Genomic DNA, 14,628 nt, shown 5'->3' with positions numbered 1-14,628 from the left:
CAGGTGCAAATGTTTCATTGTAGTCTACCCCAGGTTTCTGAGAGTATCCTTTAGCCACTAACCTTGCCTTATTCTTCTGCACTGAGCCGTCCAGATTTAACTTGGTTTTAAACACCCATTTAACTCCAATAACTGGTTTTTCTGTAGGTCTGTCAACAAGCTCCCATGTAGCATTCTTCTCTATCATTGACAACTCATCTTTCATTGCCTTTATCCATGACTCATCCTTTACAGCTTCATCAAACTTCTTAGGCTCCATAATGCACAGATTGCATTTTGCTAAAATATCATCCAGCTTTCTCCATTTCAATGGAGTATGATCAAAACTTTGAGTGTCTTCTACTCTGCTGCCTATTTTATTTGATTCTCCTTGTGAAACACTTTCTCCTGACATGAAACCATGATTTTGATTTCCTACAGGTGTTTCAAATGGTGTTGCTTCAAAATTCCTAAGCTGCTCTTCATAGTTCATCACTTGCACTTGATTCTCAGCCACTTCCTTCCAATTCCAGGTTGCTCCTTCATCAAATACAACATCTCTTGACAATAAGAGCTTCCTAGTGATAGGGTCAAAAACTCTATAACCCTTTTCACAAGTAGCATAACCAACAAACACTCCCTTTGTGCTCTTGGCGTCCAATTTCTGTCTCCCTTCAGCTGGTTTATGTACAAAGCAGATGCTGCCAAACACTTTTAAATGAGCAACACCTGGTTTCCTTGTACTATAAGCTTCAAAAGGAGTTTTGTTTCTGAGTGCCTTGGTAGGACATCTATTCAATATGTACACGGCAGTGTGTACAGCTTCTGTCCACAGATAGTAGGGTAGCTCCTTCTCATGTAACATAGCCTTCGCCATTTCTACCACCGTCCTATTCTTCCTTTCTACCACTCCATTTTGTTGTGGAGTATACGCCATAGAAAACTGCCTTTGAATTCCTGCCTCTTCACACAGCTTATCGAATTCACTAGATGTAAACTCTCCTCCTTTATCACTTCTTACACATTTTACTTTAAAACCACTCTGCAGCTCTACCATAGACTTAAACTTTCTAAAGCAATTTAGTGAATCAGACTTGTATCTAAGGAAATAGACCCAAATCATTCTTGTGCAGTCATCTATGAGAAGCATGAAGTATTTGTTACCTGCAAGTGACTCATTTTGCATAGGCCCACACAAGTCCATTTGTATTAACTCAAGAGGAGTACTTGCCCTCCATGCTTGGTTCTTTGGAAACCATTCTCTATGTTGTTTCCCAAACTGACAGCCTTCACAGACTCCATTTGCAGCTTCCAGATGCGGCAGACCATGCACCATCTCCTTTTCCTTGAGCTGGTTTAGCCCATTTAGATGTAAATGCCCCATTCTTTTGTGCCAAATCCAGGTAGATGGAGACACACTAGCTCTTAGTGCAATAAAGTCATTTGAAGACAGTGACAATGGATAGCATCTGTTCTTTCTCATTGCCACCTTCATGACAAGATTATTCAGTGAATAATCATCAAAAATATTGCACATGCTGCTTCCAAACACCAAATGATAACCATGTTCATCCATTTGGCCTACACTCAACAAATTTTCTTTCAAACCAGGCAAATACATGACTTCTTTGATATATTTTGTACCAGACCCTGTGTCAAGTACTAAAGTCCCCATACCAATTATACCTACAAGCTCCCCTGTTGGCATTTGCACCTTGCCTGTGACATTTGTGTTTATGTCAATTAGCAGCTCCTTGTTCCCAGTCATATGGTTACTACAACCACTGTCTATATACCACTCTCCATTTTCACTCTTCTCTGAGATTGCACAGCTTGCATAAAACAAATTTCCCTTTACTTCTACTTGGCTTGCATTATTTGCTTTATGCACTCCTTTGTTTGCAGTACAGTCCCTAGCCCAATGTCCAAATCTATCACACTTATAGCACTTAGATTGACCCTTATATCGACATTCTCCAAAATGAAATTTAAAGCATACTTTGCATTGAGGCTTCACTCCATCTTGATGCACATATTGTGATCCATTTGAGTTCTGTGCAGCACCAACTTGCTGTGGCTTAGGTCTAGACTCCCATGGTTTGTTGTTAGACTTCCAATTTTTCTGAGACTTAGCAGAACCAGTTTGAGTACTATTCTTGTTCTGCCCTTGTGTATTGACTGAGAAAGAGCCAAATGCCTTCTCAACTATGTCCACATTATGCATGTCAAAACGCTGTTCTTGGCTCTTCAAAATTGCAATGACCTCCTGCAATTCAATAGTCTCCAAACTCTTTGTATTTTCAATCACCAAGCAGATAGGGTCATATACTTTACTAAGGCTGATTAACACTTTCTGAACCAGCCTCTCATTTGATAGCATTTCTCCAAATGTTTTCATTTGATTTATCAATTCATTCAAACGGGTGAGATATGCAGTTAGGGGTTCATTCTCACGCATTCTCATATATTCAAATTCTCTTATGAGATTTTGAAGTTTCACTGACCTGACTTGATCACCACCGTGATATTCACTATAGAGCAGATTCCACGCCATTTTGGCTGAGTCAGCGTTGGTAATCCGAGAAAAGATCTGGTCAGAAACTGCGTTCTGTATAATGCCCAGAGCCTTCGCGTCCTTCATGAGCACAGCGATCATCTCTGCATCAACTTCTTCTTCTGATGACTCTTCGGCTTTCTTCTTCTTCTTCTTCGAATCAGGGGTTGGAATCCCCTTTTCTACCAGACTCCATAGCCCAAGAGATTTGAAAATCGTTACCATCTTAATCCTCCAGAACTTGTAGTTCTCACCAGAGAAAATTGGCGTCCTCACCTCCGAGCCTCCAGACCCAGACATCTTTTGGTTCAAATCAATTAATTTCTCTTCTCATATGCTAACAGAGCTTCAGGTGAGCTTCGATTGAGCTCAGCACTTCACAGATTACGCCCAGATCTAAATGATCCAACCTGGCTCTGAGGCCATGTTAGAGTTTTGTGAAGAATAGTGGAGAGAGCAAAGAGAATACACAAAGAATTGAATCAACAGAAGCTTGCATTCCAATGCTCTAATCAAAAAGAGCAAACTCTGTGTGTGCTATATTTTCGTTAGAAAGACCAGCTGGATACAATTACATGCTTTGTATCACAGCCCTTCATCTAAAACTGCTTTCTAAAAACATTACACGTAACTTGTACAGCCTTTCACTACTCAAGCCTAACACCTATCATTTTAGCGACTAAGTGAATACACCATTAATTAAATAGGCTTAGTTACATTTTCTATCAGCTCACTACTTATACTTCAACATGTTCATGTGTTCCACTTCATGCCTCATTTGTGCATTTATTTATTTTTCATCATGTTTTGGCATGATCAGGCGCGTCATTTAGAGTAGAAAAGCTCAACGTATATCTTATTCCACACCACACACATTGTCTGGATACTCTTTTCCTTTCCCACTATTACCCTATAATATTATACACTTGCAGCCATTGCTGCTCTCCATATCAAATATAGATTCATTCCTTCGTCAAAACGACACAAAAAACATAGTGAATCCCTTCCTACCTTTCTTTGTCACATTGATCATGAGATCTGTCCTACCTTGCCAAATTTTCCACATGTCACGTAAATCGCAAAGGTAATTGTTCAAAGCTAGTTTGTTTATGGCCTGGCTCCATCTTTACAGATAAATTCTACATCAAGTGACAATTAGTAAATATTGCGAGAGGGAAACTAATTATTTTACACTTCAAACTGACCGGTCTTGAGTTTCCAAAAGACGAGAACAAAAGTTTAAATTGTACTCCTCTATATACATATTAACCACTAAAATTACAATTTTATCAACTAAGCATTGGTTTATATCAGAAAATACTTATCCAAAGATTTTTCTTATCAAATAACCATGATGCATGGTTAATAGTCAGCTAACTTCTTGTTCTAAATTTTTGTCTCCATGCGCATATGTTCATTTAATAATTCATCATTCAGATTCGCCACCTCAAACTCCAAAGGTACGAAGACTAATGATGGCAATGAACTAAAAGGTGGGTTTGCTTTTGATAAAATTAATTTTAAAAATCACTCCGACTTCCATATGGAAAATGACTCATGGGTCATAGTTTTGGGTCAAATTTGTACGTGGCGACCCGTTGGGAAAAGGATGTTTTTAATTGGGCCAAAAAACATAACAATTATAAAATAATATGTGCCCATCTTTACAGAATTTTCCCTTTATGTGTAGATCAAATTGAGGGATTGTCAGTGTGAGAGGATTATACAGAGCTGTATGGAGGGTTTTACTTCTATTTAATTGTTCAACCACCGTCCAAATTTGCGCACTGAGACAAAAACATATGACTAGACTGTTCAAAAACACAAAGGCCTTGTCAGCCTTGTCAGCCTTGTCATTGTTTGGATCGTTTGGACGCTCTCCCAAAGTGATGGAGGAGAGAGAGAGAGAGAGAGAGAGAGAGAGAGAGAATTGAGAGAGTAGAGTGTTGAGAGGGAGACTGAAATTTTTGGCCGGAACAGGGGAAATTTTTTCTGGAGAGTTGACCAGGTTAAAAGGCAACAATGCCTAAATTTCATTAAACCCAAAAAAAAAAAAAAAAAAAAAGCAAAAAACGAAAACCAATATGGGTGCAATGCCTAAAACACTAAAAGCATGCCGTATCGTAATTTTATTTTGCAAATGCTAATGGTGGTGTTGTCTAAAGAGACAAAAAATAGGGCACAATTAATGAAACTATGGTCGGTGCAGCTTGTGTGTTAACATATTCCGATACTCCAATTGTTTTGCGCATAAATGATTGGTTTTTGGTAGATACCCCCGAAATGTCAAAGATCTCCATTTCAAAGAAAAATATTATTGCCTCTTACATGACCATTGTTGATAAACAAATTAGCTCTCGACAACATTAAGGAAAATTCCGTCCACTACCATTTGCGGTCTTACAATTGTTCACCTTTTTTCCATTATTTTTTTCTTTTGATAAGCACAATTATTCACTTGGATTGAGTACAAGATGTATTGTTTGGAAGAAATAAAAATACTTAATTTTTTTATTATTTAAAACTAAGTGATTAATCGTGTTGTCTATAAGTCAGGAACACAAATTAGAAGACTACCTATAAGTTAAGAACATAAATTGAAAGACTACCTATAAGTCAGATACAAAAATAGACAAATAAAATTGTATGTAAACTGTTTAAAAAAAAGGTACATAAATATTTTACATTGTCGAAAATATGAAAACACACACACACACACACATATATACCTTTGCAATATGCAACATGACAATATACCTGCACCATAGGATAATAATATACATACTCCATAGGATAATATATTTACAATAGTATATAATATACCTCTACCATAGGGTGAACAAAAATAAAAATTTATTCCAAATGCGATGATTAAACCCAACTTATGTTCTCAATTTTGGACTTATCCCAAATTTTCTATTTTTATTTTCAAAGTTAAAAGATGTCTTAAAAATAAATTTATTAGAAAAAGCATGTTCAAAAGTAAATTAATATATTAATCATAGAACTACAAGGGATATAAAGTCACAAAAAATCATTCCGTCAACCAATTTATCTAACATCATTCATAAATGAATGTGTTCAATCTATTCAAAACCCTAAATATTTATTCCTGTATATATAAGGGAATTAGGTTTTTAGGGTTTAGGGTTTAGTCACTTTGCTAAGCCGATAAATTTTTTGTGGTCTCCACGTACACAGTGGTGTAGCCACATACAGGTCTGGGGCGGTCGTATAGAACACATTTCTAACATTTCAATGAATAATTTGCAAAAGATTTATGTAGTGAACCCCCACAATCACATTGAACCTCCTCATTCAAAAACTCCTTCATTATAGCATTTCCGCACACACTTAACCCCTTCGGAAATTGTTTTCTGGATCAGCTCCGTCTCCACGTGTCTAAACTGTGCCCAATCCTAGGCTTTCTATCATCACGTAGCCTTTATCATTCATTATTCATCATCATCAATTTCTCATCGCATATATACATAAAATATAAAATAAAATGAAAAGTATAAAGGAGTTTGCATCGAAAGGAATCTCATTCATCCAATTATCACATGCCATGCCATCCCCACCTTAGAAAAGCAGATATAATATCCACACAGACCTCACCTTTCTTTTTCTTTTGGGGGTGACACATGAACCTCACTAACATGGAGCAAATCTGAAGAAGAGAGTAGGCCTAATTACGTGGAGCCACGCCACCTTTCTATAAACTTTTAGGTTAACATATCCAACCAATTAAGTAATGTACTGTTCATGGATCGCATCTATTTAAAATTTGCAGCCGCCACAGCATGATAAATTTCTATGTTCATCATATACATATGGTTATATAATTTTTGGACGTTATAGAGACAAGTTGGCCCATTAAGCTTTCCAAGAGATAACTTCAAGCTTACCAAAACAGGCTTGCAGTTGTTAATGTATAATATTCTGATGTACGTACATACGTTGGTTGTCATTAATCAAAAGAAAAGCATATATATAGTCCATTTTTATTGAAGAATTCCTCAAATAAAAATTTGAGGGATATTATTTAGGGTTCTTTATGAGTTTTTTTTCAACGATTCAAATCATCTATTTTTTAAGTCTACATTCATAGATCATCCTTGCAAAATAAATAAAATTGGAAACTGTTTCGATATCCAATTGTGTCCTACAAAATCAATGAATACAATGCTTCAAGAAAGTACTAAAGTTTCAATAATTCAATTGAGTGGTCCAATGATATCAGATTCAAGTAATTTTTTGTAGAGATGATCTTTGAATGAGTATCTACAAAATAGACGTTTGGATTAGTGAAATACAATATGGAGTGGGCCCAAAAAGGGTATCCCTCAAACTGAAGCTCCATATATATATATAACTTCTATGACAATGACAAAACCCTATTTTCTATTTCCCAACCGACCCTATTTTCCCACCCTATCAAAGCTTAACAAAGTGTATTAAGCTTTTTTTTTTATATCTTTTTCAAAGTTAGGAAGATGATGATGTTTTCTTACATACACTGCCAAGGTGTCGTGGTGGGGGTACGAATATGAGATCACTGATCTGTAAGTCAATGTCCTTTTCTACTAAACTAAACCCGTTAGCAAAGTGTATTAAGCTATTATTGTGACTTAAACAATATTTCCAAACTAGCTAGCCCTACCTCCTTCCTTTTCCTTTATCTCTGATCCTAATTCAGTTTCTTAATTAACTGATTAATAGAAAACCCAACCAAAGCCGTTGAGTCTCATTGCAATTATACACTTCATTCCATTATACCAACATACTATCTATACTACTCTCCATTCCATTATTCCAAAGGAAAGAACCCTGTCGTAGCTAAGCAATGGCACTAAGGCCAGGCCTCCATGCATTCGCAAATTTATTTATATACAAAAAACTTTATTAAAATTTGGGGGGTTGGGGGGGCGGTGGGGGGTGAGGAAACAAGGATTAAGGTGACAACAAATCATAATCATTAATGTAATTAGTTAAGCTCTACCGTACCTTTCTTTATAATGTGATGGTCCAATGAGATCAGAAAATATAAACCCCTAGAATGTTGATTATAGATTTGACAACTGCTATCCAACCATGGGGTGTTTGGCATGGGATTCCATTATTAGGTTTATTATACTTCGATTATTCAATTAGTACATTTGTTTGAGTAAAAAAAAGAGTGGAATATGGTACTACAACCACTACCAATAACGTTAACCATTTTGGGTTGGCAAAGGGGTCAAAACCCCACGTCCATTTCTTATCCTCCGATTTTATATTATATTTTTAGTCAATTAGCATCCGCAATCGTGCTTTTCTTTTTAGTTAAAATTTAACTGAAAATATAGAAAATTATTTTAAGAGTTCTCTATAAAATTTGAACTTCAATCATACTCCTTAATTTAGGGAGTTATAAATACAATAATTATTTTTTAATTCAATATAATTGGTCCGTCTTTATAAAATAAAATTTTTAAAAAAGCATTAATTAAAAGTTTAACATATGCATAAAACAGAGCAGCATTAAATTATAAAGAGTCACTAGGAGTCCTTTATCTCTCCTCGAATTTAGGAGCTCCTAGAAGACTCTCTATTTTAGGAGGTGGATAAGGAGCATGGTTGAAGTTGCATTTTTCCAATTCCTCCCTAAAATTTGTCTAATAAGATGGTTTAAGGAGCCTATTGCTAATGCTCTTACCAACTTGCAATCACCTCATTAGTCCGAAATGCACATTATTATTTCATCTAACAAGTGATTGAAGTTATACAAGTAAATTGGATAACGGTCCAAAATAACCTGAGATTTTTTATTTATTTATTTATTTTTGGAAAAGGATACTTCATTCAAACCAAACACGAGCAGAGAGCTACAAACAAGCTAAGACCCCAACAGCCACACCAGAAAATCAATAAAATAAGAAAACATCAACACAAAACAAACACCACTCTAAGCATTGCCGTGCAAGGCCAACCAGACCAACCAAGAGAGGATGAAAACTAGGGAAGTTAGAGGTCTACTGACCCAAGCCTCAGCGCACAACCCCCTTTTGACACTCGAAGCTACCCAATCCGCAGCTTGGTTTGCTTCACTTGGGAATCTTGGACCAATAGAGAAAGGAGAAGGAGGCCTTCGAAGATCTTATTTTCTCGCAGAAATATGGATTGACTAATGCTAATTATGGCTGGACTATTACGACTGAAAATTGGATAATATAAAATTTAAACTCATGTTATTAGGTTTAAATTCATGCTAGCCAGTAGAGCCCGTGATTTCTTAGGGCCTGAATTGTTAGCCCATGTATATAATTTTGAAATAAAAAAGGTTACCTATAGTTTTTCTTGCCCTAAATCTCACATCATCTTTGGTTCTTCCTCTCTTCAACTCCGATACAAATTGTAATCTTTCGAACCGTCATCAATCTCTCTGTCTGAACTCGTCATCCTCTCCTCTTTGGCTACGTATTCAAAATTCATTAATACATGAGTGAAAGCCCTAATTCCTAGGTTGAGTTCACTAAAAATCAAATAGTATCAAATTGAAATCCTATAGCTCAAATTAATGTATTTTCCAAATTGTCAATGTATATGTTTGATTAGCTGGTGAGCAACCAGCATTGAAGCAATTAGGCAACCAAACTGTTTTTTTCTTCGATCTATCGTCCTTCCGGGTGCTAGGTGTACTATAAATATTCCTAAGAAGAGGAGAAAAACTGAGTAGTTGACTCAATCTCACAGAAAAGATGTGAATTATAGTTATAAATACTTGCTTTTCATCAATTCTTGGTATTTTTCTTTTAGCATTTCCATGTCACAGACTGATTTTAATTTGTGCACATAGGACCTGAAATCTCACTGTTGATCTTGGTTTTATACCAATATTTGCTTTTCAAGGTTTTGTTCATGTCGATTAGATGCCTGAGAGGATTGACAAAAACAGCTTCAGTGTGTAAGCCGAGAAATAGAAAAACTTTTCCATATTTGGGCTCTGATATTATATTTGGGCCTATAATACGTGGTTTCGATGAGTCAAACTAACGACTAGTTAATGACATATATAGACCTTTTAGGCTGAAGGGCATTTTAACTTTTGAGGATATTTTTGGAATCTTATTTTTATTTTTTATTTTTAGCACAAAGGATAGTTTAAATTACACGGGAGGGAGGTTTTCACGCACACATACAACCAAGAGGCTATGGAGGTTCGAACTTAACCTCTAGTCTACAAGTCAATGTCCTTTTTCATTAGACTAGAGTCTATTGGCATGTTTGGAATTTTTTTAGTATCGTATTTGCTTCAAATGGTTCTCATAGATTTTGGGTTTGAGCTATTTTTTGTTTTTGTATTTTGCTTCCAATATTAATTATGAATTCTCTATCATCCCACGAATTTATCTTTGATTTTCCATGCATCAATGGTTGGGATAGACCATAAGAAAGAGAAAATTCAAGTGTAGTACTGATATCTTACACTTCTTCAGGTGTGATACCATATTATAATGTAATCCAACTCAAAATTAATTGGCAATGAGTGAAGAGGACCAAGATGAACAAAAAGGCCATGCAAAAATGTGTCTGGAAAATCCAACCCAAACAAAGAACCTCCTACACAAAGCCATTAACCAAAAGGAATGTTCCATTCATGAGCCGCTAGAAGGCATTGGCAATCGAAGCTTTAAACCCAATGGTGCAGAGTTTGTTCCTAACAGCATTCAAAACCAATTTATTGAGTGTGACATTTAGGGAGGCAAGAATTCATTACTGACTAAAACTTAGCAAAAGCTTTAGATCATGAAGTTTATATATAGCTAGCGTTGTCGTCCAATAAGTCTTTCGACGAGGATAATATGAATATCATTATTTTCAGCTATGTCAGATTCGATCTCCACCTCAGCTATGTCAGATAAATATCATTCGAAGATTATTTCTGCAAAAAATCACTTGAATCCGATATCATTTGACCGCTTAATTAAATTATTAAAATTTTAGTATTTTTCTTGTAATACCGTGTTAATTGATTTTATAGAACAAAAATTAAATGTTTAAATGGTTTCCTCTATATATATATATATATATATATATTGTGTATAACCTAAGCTATATGCAAACTAGGCTGCTGTGGCTGGTAACTAATTTTGTTTGGTCTTTAAGCTCTTCTATTATATATATAGGGATATAAGATTCTGTGAACTTAAGTATTGCTTCAATCTTCTTTTATTAATTACCTTCTCAATGCCCTTTATAACTTCAAATGCACGTCTTTTGCAAGACTATTTTGGTGCTGGCCTATCCAAACTAGGGCATTCTGAAAGGAGGTCACAAACAACAGACAGACTCATACCAGGAGGTACCAGATCCTCAGCATCATTAGCTAATTACCTGCCACCACCATGTCGTAGGAGCTATAGCGATTGTATATGTATGGAGAGCGTACGTAGTTTTAAGTGTATAAATGGCTATCTACTAAGTACTCATCAGAAAATAAATGTATACTATATATATATAGTACATACCTTTGAGTTCATACATTACAATCGAAGGCCAACTCCGGTCATGGGCTAAAAAAAAATTTGGCCAAACTTGGAGGGTCACATTTGGTCCTTTAGCCCTCTAACCAGGCCAATTGTACCCCATCCAACCTAGGCCAAATTTTTTTATGGGCCCCATACATGTGCTTTTCAAGAAGAGAAATTATCAAGTGTGGGCAAGAGTACGAAACATCTCGTGCAAATGCATATCCAACAGCCAATATTAAAGGTGTGTTGACGTCATCGATGACGTCAACTAACGTTAAGATAAATTTTAAAAAAAATATAGCCTTTTTAAATATTATCAACGTATACGGGTCATATATGGAATATTGTCTCTAAAATAGTAGTTTAATTAAATTAAACAATATATAGTTGTGGACTTAATGAGTGCTGTACCATAGTTTTTCTCAAAATAATAAAATATGAAGGACCCTAAAATATAACCTTGCATGGCTGGAGATGGAAAAATTTAGCCCTACACTATTCTTTAAAAAATTAATATTTTCGAGGGCTAAATTTATAGCCTTTGACTTCATTTAGCCCTATGACTGGAGATGGCCTTTGCCCTCCAACTAGGCCAAATGTAGTCCAGCTTTGGCCTAGGCCAAATTTTTTTGTGGGCCGAGCACATGTACTTTCTAAGAGGAGTAAGTATCACGCGTGGGCAAGAGCATGAAACATCTTGTGCAACTGCAGATCCAACAACCAGTATTAAAGGCGTGTTAACATCATCGATGACATCAGCTAGCCGTTAGGTTTTTATTTTTATTTTTAATAACCTTTTAAAATATTTTAAAATTCATTTTGTTTTAAATGTATATATATAATTGATTTCTGATCGTTGGAGATCAGAACCATTTGATTGAAAAGTTATTTTTTTTAATTTTTTTTATCTAATGTATATATAAAATTCATTTTGTATCTGATGTTGATACAACTGTTGGTCACCCGGGTGACCTTCACCATCTTCAACTATCGGCAGAGTCCGGTTTACCTGTTACCAAAGTTCCTGTGTCCCCTCGTTTCCCTGCTAGTTTCGTGACATGTGGCAAGCCACTTAACACCACTTAACTCTGTTAACTCTTTTTGCTTCTTTTTACTGTTTGTTTTTTTTTTTGCTTTTTCTCCCTGTTCTGCCCCTTTCTCTCTTCTCTGGTTCCCTCTCCCCCTCTCTCCTTCGTCTCCCCTCCTCTGCTTCCTTTTTTATTCTCTTTTCCAGTTCTTCATCACCACATTTTTTCTCCCTTTTTTTTTTTCTTTTGCTTTGTTTTTCTTTTTCTCTCCTCTCCTTTTTTTATTTCTTTTCTTAGTTTCTCCTTCACCCCCTTTTTCCCTACTTTATTTTCTGAGTTCCTCTCTCCACAAACTCACAAAGGTTTATATTTGGGACTAATTAAATGGGTTGGATTGGGTGATGTTGGGTTATCTAAATTGGTTATGGAGGGTGCAAGAAAATGTCTTGCTCTTATTTTGTCCTATTGGTTGTGGAGGGAGCAATAATATGATATGTATATCATGCCTGCAAATCTGCTTCTATTGACTCCAAGGATAGACGGTTTCGAGGCCATTACATATACCGATGCCCCATTCTCTATCACACTCGGGCAAAACTGACCCTCTTTCTATTATTTCCCCTACTCCAGCAATTACCTGTTTAATAATCACTCCCTTGAAATCTTGAGCCTTTATAGCCTGATATATACTCGTGAGGACGTTCCCTCTTATGGCCACCCTCGTGATTGCTATACTATGGTATTCATTCTCTTCATGCATGAGTTGTAATTATATCTCTTGGGTTTGTTTTTAGTTCATAGTTCCAAGGAATTTCAGATTGCTGGAAGAGCTAGAGAGGGGGAGAGGGGGAAGAAGAGAGAAAGGGGCAGAACAGGGAGAAAAAGCAAAAAAAAAAAAACAGTAAAAAGAAGCAAAAACAGTTAACAGAGTTAAGTGGTGTTAAGTGGCTTGCCACATGTCACGAAATTAGCAGGGAAACTGGGGGGCACAGGAACTTTGGTAACAGGTAAACCGGACTCCTATCGGCACGGCTCTCGGATGTTCTTCTTGGCTACAAAGAAATATGACATTAATGTTAAATAAATAACAAATTTAACTATAAAAGAAAATAAAAATAAAAATAAAAATAAAGAACTGGAGTTGAAGGAAATCTATACTTGGCTGTGACGCACCAGTACTGTCGGTCGATGTGGTGTCGGTGGTGCTGGTGGGCCGGTGACGCCGCCTAGCGCTAACAGGCTGCGCCACTGATGAAGCCGATGACGCAGGCACTGGGACCCCCCCAGGATCAACTGGCAAGTGGTTCATCAGTGCTTGAACAGTGGCAACAGATGCCTGCTGAGCAGGGGAAGGCGAACTCTGTGCAGTCGTCATCGCCTTACGACTTCTAATCAGGTTTGACATTTGCATAATTTCATTAATACACATAAAAATCAATCCAATTTAGCAAGATATAATTCTAATCATAGCTTGACCAAGGGTTTACGATTTCGGAGTATCTGGGACTCCGATCCACAATCCGTGGAATCCGACAAGATCCTAGAAATACAAGGTACAACATACGTGAGTTTGAGTTCGATCCAACGGTCTGAACATATCAAACTCGGAAATCACACAATAGGCGAAATCCGTTCGAGACTCAAATGGTAACCAAATTCAAATCCGAGCACACCTACGTGCTCAAGACAACTAGGGGATTGCACTGAGACCCAATGGCCACTGCTACAGTACCCCACGCACCACCACACAGGCCTACAGCGCGTAGGTGTCCAAAGCGATAACATGTCGCCAGAAAATTCTAAAAATTTAAGGCCAAGGTTCCTACCCTAGGTTCATCACATGAATTAGAGCCACTTTTGTTCTCGGACCTAGCCCGAAAAATGGTCAGAAGTGGCTGGAATTTAAATTTAAAAACTGGCCAAACTTAGGGTTTCAATTCGAGATACCAAAACTAACAATTAATCAAATCCTACTCAACCAACAACTAAAGCACGAAAAGTAGTCCAGAAATCGTACCTCAGGTGTCGAAATTGGTGGCTGGAGGAGAGAGAACCTGGCCGAAAGAGAATCTGCGAAAATCGGGCCAAGTCCGGAGGGGAAGTTCTGGGATTCGAAGGTGGTGGCGGCTAGGTCCTTTTTCCGGCGGAGAAGTCGATTGAGGTGAGGCGGCTGACGGAGGAGAGAAATAGGGCAAAATCTGAAACTGAGGAAGAAGGAGGCAGTCGCGTTGCGCAAGATATTTTAAATACACCTTGCGCGACAAAAATGAAATTATGGCGTCGCACAAGGTAAGTTTTCCGCCCAAATTTTAATTACATTGCACGACAAATATACTAAACCGTCGCGCAAGGTTGTGAGTCCGCCATAATTTGGGATTTAGGGTTTAGGGTCTGACTGATATTGCGCGACGAATAGATAGGGTGGTCGCGCAAGGTTGTGTTCCATACACTTTGCGCGACGAAGAAAATCCTCTTTCATCGCTCAAGGTTGTGTTCTGTAAACTTTGCGCGACGAAACAATAACAATTCCGTCGCGCAAGGTTGTTATTCGGCC

This window comes from Prunus dulcis, chromosome 3 (genome assembly GCF_902201215.1).
Source record: "Prunus dulcis chromosome 3, ALMONDv2, whole genome shotgun sequence".
Classification (NCBI taxonomy): Eukaryota; Viridiplantae; Streptophyta; class Magnoliopsida; order Rosales; family Rosaceae; genus Prunus; species Prunus dulcis.
The sequence above is the reverse complement of the archived record's forward strand: the minus strand, read 5'-3'. Positions refer to the sequence as shown.